Genomic DNA, 8,405 nt, shown 5'->3' with positions numbered 1-8,405 from the left:
AGGATTGCTTGAGCCTGAAAGGTCAAGGCTGCAGTGAACCATTATTGTGCCACTGCACTCTAGCCTGCATGGCAGAGCAAGATCTTGTCTAAAAAAAAAAAAAAAAAAAAAAAGAATTTACAATTGTGTGTCATAGCTTATTAGCAACAGTAGAGAAATTATAGCACAATATTTGCTTATACCACAAGGGAACACATATTTGTGGTGTCTATCTTTCATGTGTTTTTATTTTAGGAAATAAATGCTGATGTTAGGCAACTTAACCCCTTCCTTGTGACTTTTGCTCCTATTTCCAAGCTGGGTATCTCTTACACAGACATTAACAAGTAGGTTGACTGTCGGGACAAGCCCAGGGATGGCATTGTTTGTATTTGCTGATAAATGACTCTGGGGCTGTGAAGACTCAGACCCAAGGAGTGACTCAGAAAGTCAGGGGCCCATGTCATTCTGCTCTGGGCTCAGACATGCACTGCAGCAGCACCAGGACTTGACAGCCCTACGGCTCGATCAGCTTTCAGTTTTCATTGCCTTATGATGCCATGAGTGGAACTATTGGCAAATCAGAGTTCACACCCCAGCTTTTCAGTCTTTCCCCTAATTCTTGCTCTATCAGAGGTCGAGGACAACAGTATAATGATTCATAGGCTCTACTTCCTGGCAAGTAATCATTTTCCCACGGTGAGTAATGATTTATGCTGAGAGGGGTAAAGAATTGTGATTTGCTTTTTTCTGTGTGGCCTTTCTGCTGACAAAGGGTTGGCTAGGAATACTTTTTTTTTCCATTTGTAAGGCCATTTAGAAAATGTTTTAAAGCATTTTAATTTTTTAAACATAGGCTCTTTAAATATATATATTGTTCGTAGAGAACTGGAATAATCCCCTCATATACTTTGTTAAAAAACAAAGACAATTTTGAAATTTCCTTTTTTATGTTGGCATGTGAGGACTCGGTGTGCCTCATAGAAGTCAAGAGCTGTAGAGGCCCACTACAACCCCACTTCTTAGGTGGGAACACTGAGACCTGGAGAAGTTACTTGAGTTGTCCATTTCCACAGAACTGGCTAGTGACAGAGACAGATTGAGGCTTAAATTAGCTCATCATAGGCTATGATTTTATCTAACTTTTGGTTTGCTTGTACCATGTCATAAGGGGAAATCTAGGTTTAAAGAAGTCTATGACTTTCACAGCGAACCACATGAATTAATGACAGAAGGGTCAAGGCAGAAGCATGGTAATTGGTATCAGATGGACCTTGGCTTGAATCGTGGCCCTGGAACTGGATGATGTTGGCCAATTTACTTAATTTATCTGAGTATGTTTTCTCACTTTACAAATGAGAATGGGGATAATAATGTCAATTTCATGTCATCTGATGTAAGAATAAGAGATAAGGCATGCAAGGCTCCTGACACATGGTAGGCTTTCAATAAAGAGAAGCTCTAATTATTTTTTAAAACTAAGTGACACCTGTCCTTGTTCTCTGGGTTTCCTTTTCAAAGCAGCCCTAGTTATACTTCGCACTATCTTAGAACTTTGCTTTGTCAGACTCAACAGTTAGTTTTCTCAAGCCACTACTGAAATTTTTCCCTTAGTACTTTGCGTCTGAGTTGTCTCATTTCCTGGAGGCCCTGTCACAGGCCAGTAGGCTGTTACAGAACATGATCTGAAACCTCACTGGCAACGGAAGTCCCCTTCAAAAGAGGCATTTTTCCCCCCTTCTGGAGTTTCACGCTTCTCTTTCAGATCATGCAGACAACCCCTCAACCGGAGGACACAGATGAAGGTCCTGCCCCGCCTGTCCTGTGGACAGTGTGGGTGCAGTGGGGAGGCTGAGGGTCTGGGCACATTTGCCCCATATGTCATCACTGCCACCATTTCTGCCTCTATACCTCTGTGTCCTTTCAGCTTCCCTACAAATGGCCTTTGTTTTTTTTTCTCTTCCCTTTGGTCTCCCCCTTCCACCTCACCAGGACCAACTCTTGAAACATCCAGTGGAAATTTAGAGGAGTCTGTGATACGTGGGGGAGTGTTGGAGCTTTGCATTTCTGTGTGTTCTCACTTCCTTTAGAGCTCACAGGGATTTCCTAAGCAGTCTCTTCTGTGCCCAGTGGCCAAGACTGGCTCCCTCCCCCTGTGATGGGGAATTGCCACCTAGGTGCAGGTGGTTCTTCTTTTACTTCTTCTTTTCTAAAAAACACAGTTGCAAAAATATATACCTTATGTTCAGGTCTTGCAATGAAAAAAATTGCTCTAGTGATTTTTGTAGTATTTTTTCTATAACTGAAATGCTATTTACATATCATGATAAAATATAGTCCATTTCATTAAATGGGCTCATTCCTTTAATTCAAGTGTGTGTGTGTGTGTGTGCACGCGTGTGTGTGTGTGTGCGCGTGTGTGTTTATTGCCATACTTTCTAGATATTTTGTCACCAGGGAATTTCCCACTTGAGTATATGTTGTAACATAAGTGAAAATCTGCAATATTTTTTTTTGAGACAGAGCCTTGCTATGTTGCCTAGGCTGCAATATTTTTTAAACATTAATATTTAAATAGAGATTTGTACTAAGTGTTTTGAAAATCCTTTAAATCACATTAAATATCATAAAAGAGATTTTTCATAATTAGAAAATATAGCCTCAATCCCATCCTTTTATTGTAATGATTGGTTTCACTTTCATATATTAACTTTCATTTTTTATTCATGTATTATAGTTTCATTAGGGTAGGGTCTAAAATTTGTGCTATCAAAATGAAGCTAGCTATTGCCTCACATTTACTGCAATAAGCCCACCTGTTTCTCTGATTTTGTGTGCACTGTCCTCTGTGAACTGTAATGGACCAAGTAACTATAAAACCAACATCTTCTTCCCTAGAGGTTGGTCCCCTGGGAAGCCCTGGATCAAGCTCCAATTCTGGCAGCTTCTCTTTCTCTTAAGAACAACAGATAAAGTTCCAGCATGGCTTATTTTATTTATTCCACAAATATGTGTTGAGAATGTACTAAATATTGAATGCTACTATGTTGATTGGGGACACAGGATGCATAATCACTTTGACATATTGAATATGGAGGGAAAACACAGGGAGGAAACTATTTTGGTGATTTCGTGATTCTGTAAGTGGCTCAGAGTCAATTAGAGGAAAACATGATCTCTGTTTTCAGGTTCTGCAAGGTTGGAAGAAGTGGATGTGGAGATAAAGTAAAATGAGGGGGCATGGCAAACTGTGGCCTCGTGGTGGGGTGGAGTTTGTATTTCAGGATACATAAAGTAATCAGCCCTATGATTAATAAAGGTAAGTTGAATAAATAACCCATGGTTTGGATAGCTTAGTATCTGGGACAATAAACTAGGAGTTTTGTTTATTTGTTGGTGAGTGGGGAGGTGGGTATGGGAGATTTAAACTGAATTAGCAGGATTGAATCTCACTGAAAAGGAGGGAAAGACCATTCTAACAGATTTCAGGAAGACAGAGCTTTATTTCTTATGTAACCAAAAAGTCCCAGGCTGGAATTGACCTCAATTTTAGCTGAAATTAACTCTTCCAACAAAAGTTCTGTAAGTTTGCCTTTTTTCAGCTTTTGACTTAGCTTTCTTCCTTATTCTATTTTAGGCAGCCTTTCTCACATGATGGCAAAGATGGCTATAAACATTTATGGCTTAAATTCTACAAGTTTTGAAGCTTTGTTGGGAAGTATATGTCCTTTTTGCTTTGTTTAGCCCAGCTAGGCCAGTCTCAATCCATATGGTTTGGATGGGGGCTAATCCTGGAGGCAGGTGGTGGGATTGGCCCTTACCCAAACTATATCGATTGAGAATGGCAAATGGTACTTCTTCAAGGGGAAGGAATGTGTTGTGTTATCAGGAGAGGCATGCTGGGTAGGTGAAAACCAAGAATGACCACAATACAGATCCCTTTAAGGATCTGTTGAAAGAAATGGACCTTCTCTCTTTAGAAAAGTACTTTTGGCTAGGTGTGGGGGCTCATGCCTATGATCCCAGCACATTGGGAGGCTAAGGCAGGAGGATCACTTGAGCCCAGGAGCCTGAGACAATCCTGGGCAACATAGCAAAATCTGACCTTTATTGAAAAGATTAAAAAAAAATTAGCCAGGTGTGGTAGCACAATCCTATAGTCCTGGCTACTCAGGAGACTAAGACGGGGGCATCTCTTGAGCCCAGGAATTCAAGGCTGTGGTGAGCTATAATCATGCTACTGCACTCCTGCCTGGCCAGCACAGTGAGACCCTATCTCAAAATATAATGATAATTATAAAATAAAATGTAAAACACATATAAACATAACATTATTCTGCTCACAATTTCAGAAGTTCACAGACCTTCTGAAGTTATATATATCCATACCCTAGAGTTCCATAGATTCTAGCTCAAAAACTGCTCTGTAGTGTGGAATAATTGTGGATAAGCACTGTGACTTTTTGGTCATAATATCTCCCACACCTAGTGGAAAGACTTACACGTATTAAGCCCTCAATACATTTAGTGATTACATGAATGAATGAACCAAGTAACATTTTTTATTTTTTTTTTGTGATCTAGTATACTGGTATTATGCTCATGTTTTACATATTTACCTTATTCATTCTTCTAACATTATTTTATGAATAAAGAAACTAAGCTAGGGAATAAAGTGAGCTGAAAACCTAGAATTGACAAACCTGGAAAGGAGATGAGAGCGGCTGAGAAGTTCAAGGGCAGAAAGTCTATAGGAGCAGGGGGTTAGTCTGGGGTGTCAGAGAATGTTGTGGGATTCACTGTTGTGGCTCAGCTGATCCTAGTTCACAGCCACAGCCAGGGAGGCCATCACCTCCCAGGCCTCAGGCCACTATGTGGCTGCTAACCCCCATGTAGTTCTTGTCAGAGGCAAAAATTTTTTTACCATTTTCTCCCTGTAATAGCCCCTTAAAATAATACTTTAGTCTCATATTTTCAGTTTCTACTTCAGAACCTGCACTTGAGCTAAAACTGTATTGTTGTGGTTGAAATTTATTTTCAACTCAATTATTGGATTCACTCATGGGATAATTAGAAGCCCCATAGATAGTTGCTCAAGTTAGTTTAAACTCACCATTGGAAGATCCCAGAATTGTCAAGATTGTACTTCTGAAAAAATGGTGAAAACTATAGGTAAGCGGCTGGAGAGCAAGCAAATTGAACAGCATATAAAAGAGAATGTCTCCAATCTTATGGTGTATTAAGTATTGGGTCAGCAGAAGAAAGTGGTTGAAACAATTATCACGTAGTCACCAAGTTTGGCAGATTTGAGAGATCACATGTTTAAAGAGAGATTTTTGTTCTGTTTTCTCGCCCCAGGGCCCTTGTGAATTGATGAATATGAAGGCACTAAGAAAGCAGAAATAGAACTGAGAAGAATGAAATGACTGTCTCTACCTTTCTCGAATTGTCTAATATGGAAGGAATGAAAGACAGCTAATAAGCAACTGTCTGCAAGAAGTCATATGGCTTAGGTTCTGCTGAGCTATTGGTGGTTTGATTCCACGCATATGTATTACCTACTGGTATATGTATATACAATATATGTGTTTCTGCAAAGAATCGTAGACTTGATGCATTTTAAAATATTTCTTAAGGACTTACTACTGAGTGTCAGTATGAGAGGATCGTTTACTTCCTTTTCCCATTAATTTTGATAGCCTGGATTGAGCAACTTTCTTCTTACCTAGTTTTGTTTTATGAGGTGCATTAGCTTTTTCTTTGTGTGTATGTTTGTGTGTGTGTAGCTTTATTAACCATATTGTTTGGGCTTTTGATAAAGCAGAGATTCTGATACGGTATACATTTTGAACTAAGCATTTATTTATTCAGCAGGGATGTATGTTTAAGACACTGTGTTAGCCAAGGGTGAGAAGGGGTGTGGAATGGTAGAGGAGCAAGGTGAGATAAGATGATTAATAGACACCAGCTGAGAATGTTATTTTATATGGCAGAAGGATGTTTGCAGATGCAATTAAGTTAAGGACCTTGAGATGGGGTATGTTATCCTGGTAGGCCTAATGTACACATCAGGGTCCTTATGAAAGGGAGGCAGGAGAACAGAATGGGTAGTGAGAAGAGTGAATGGACAATATTGAGAACATTCTTAGGGACCCAAAGAAGCTTGCTATGGTAGGGCTTGGTGGACTCTGTACTGGTGAGAAAGGCTAGGCCACACTGTGGAAGCAAATAAATCTGTGTCGTAAAGTGACAGAGTTTCTCTCTTGCTCATGCCAAGTCTGCTAAATGCCTGAGTGATTCTCAAGGGCATCCCTCACTCATGTGATGGCTCTGCTGTGTGTGCATCCCTGCTAGCCAGGCAGGTCAGGAGAATGTTAGAAATGAAACACTTCCTTCTGGTGGCCAAAAGAAGTCACATGGCTACATCTGTTAATAATTCGAAGGTGGTAGGACAATATAATATTCCCTTGTCCTAAAAGAGGGAAGCTAGAAATATTGGTAAGTAGCACATATATCTTCCCCATGATCCCAACTTTGTTTTTTAAATAACTTTTTAAATAAGCATTTAAAATAACTTTGGAATTTACATATATTCCTCAAATATCTAGTGATAACTCCATGTCTAAATCCAGAGTACCCACTTTCTTCCTTAAAGATGTTTGAAAGTCCTGCATTCTCTCGGTATTGTTACAGAGCCACATTTCAGTTGAATTGGTAGTGCTGAGAAAAGCGTTATTTATTTCATTTCTAGTTTAGTTTTTTTTAGAGACTGGGTTTTGCTATGTTGCCCCAGCTGATCTGGCACTCCTGGGCTCAAGTGCTCCTCCTATCTCAGCCACCCAAATAGCTGGTATTACAGGTGCACACCATAATGAGAAAAGCATTATGATTAACCTAGTAAATTGATTTTTAATACTGCATTATTTGATTTTCAAGGGCTTAAAAAACCACTTCCAGAGAGCTAGACACAATGAATACAAGGAAGCTAATAATGAAAGTGAGAAATCACATGCTGCTGAATTGAGTATGTAGCAACATTTGTAAAGAAATGGCAAATCATATCTAATTATTTCATTGTGCTTACCTTTCCTCAATCAGAAAGTGTTTGGCATCTAGTGCATTTCTACAGACATTCAATTAATATCTACCTGCAGCAAAGTGTTGACAGTGTTTCTAAATTCACAAGCCCAACATTTTGCAGTATTGGGCATAAGTGAAGGAGCTTTTCAGGTTGCTGTTAAAAGAAACTCAAAAAGATGCAAAGTAGATGTGAAACCTTCATATTTGACACTTCTATAGCAGATTGTCTTCTCTCCTAGAAGAGAAGCCAGGAGATAGACTAACCCATTTCTCTAATCCATATGTTGTTCGCTGAGGCTCCCAAAGCTCTGGGAAGTAATTTACTTGCAGTTCTCTAGAGAAGGAGGCCGGGAGCTTGAGTGTGAGTCCAGTGGGGACTCTCTTTGGAATTTCATCTGATTGGAGGGTCACTGTCCATTTCTCTTCTCAGCAGACCTAGGAAAACACCAAGACTAACCCCCTGGAGGGAGCTAGCTTCAGGATTAATTAGGGCTTGATTAATTAATTAAGGGATGAATCAAGGGCTTAAACAGTAGTTAACTAAGAAATATGTATTTGTTTTATAAAAGATGAAATTTATGGAACAGGATATTAAGAATTGCTATTATTTTATAATATAATGTGTTAATGTAAGTTCTTTCCATACATTCTTTTGTTTAAAGCACACACACAAATGCAGATAAGGCCAGGTGCAGTGGCTCACGCCTGTAATCCTAGCACTTTGGGAGGCTGAGGAAGGCGGAACACCTGGGGTCAGGAGTTCAAGACCAGCCTGGCCAACATGGTGAAACCCCATCTCCATTAAAAATACAAAAATTGGAGAAATAGGAACACTTTTACACTGTTGGTGGGACTGTAAACTAGTTCAACCATTGTGGAAGTCAGTGTGGTGATTCCTCAGGGATGTAGAACTAGAAATACCATTTGACCCAGCCATCCCATTACTGAGTATATACCCAAAGGACTATAAATCATGCTGCTATAAAGACACATGCACACGTATGTTTATTGCGGCACTATTCACAATAGCAAAGACTTTGAACCAACCCAAATGTCCAACAACGATAGACTGGATTAAGAAAATGTGGCACAGATACACCATGGAATACTATGCAGCCATAAAAAATGATGAGTTCATGTCCTTTGTAGGGACATGGATGAAACTGGAAATCATCATTCTCAGTAAACTATCGCAAGGACAAAAAACCAAACACCGCATTTTCTCACTCATAGGTGGGAATTGAACAATGAGAACTCATGGACACAGGAAGGGGAACATCACCCTCCAGGGACTGTTGTGGGGTCGGGGGGAGGGGGGAGGGACAGCATTAGGAGATATACCTAAT

The 8,405-nt window shown here is 39.8% G+C and overlaps 1 long non-coding RNA gene across 1 annotated transcript in view; it reads left to right on the top strand.

Annotated features, from left to right (window-relative positions):
* Positions 1 to 501: 501 nt before the first annotated feature.
* Positions 502 to 8,405, top strand: part of LOC131381781 (uncharacterized) — a 10,436-nt gene continuing 2,532 nt past the window's right edge. Inside the window, exons 1-2 of the long non-coding RNA XR_009210723.1 lie at positions 502 to 678; positions 5,338 to 5,543. This is a non-coding gene — a long non-coding RNA (uncharacterized LOC131381781). The remainder of the gene's footprint in view (positions 679 to 5,337; positions 5,544 to 8,405) is intronic.

This window comes from Hylobates moloch, unplaced genomic scaffold (assembly GCF_009828535.3).
Source record: "Hylobates moloch isolate HMO894 unplaced genomic scaffold, HMol_V3 SCAFFOLD_2, whole genome shotgun sequence".
NCBI lineage: Eukaryota > Metazoa > Chordata > Mammalia > Primates > Hylobatidae > Hylobates > Hylobates moloch.
The sequence above is the reverse complement of the archived record's forward strand: the minus strand, read 5'-3'. Positions and strand labels throughout refer to the sequence as shown.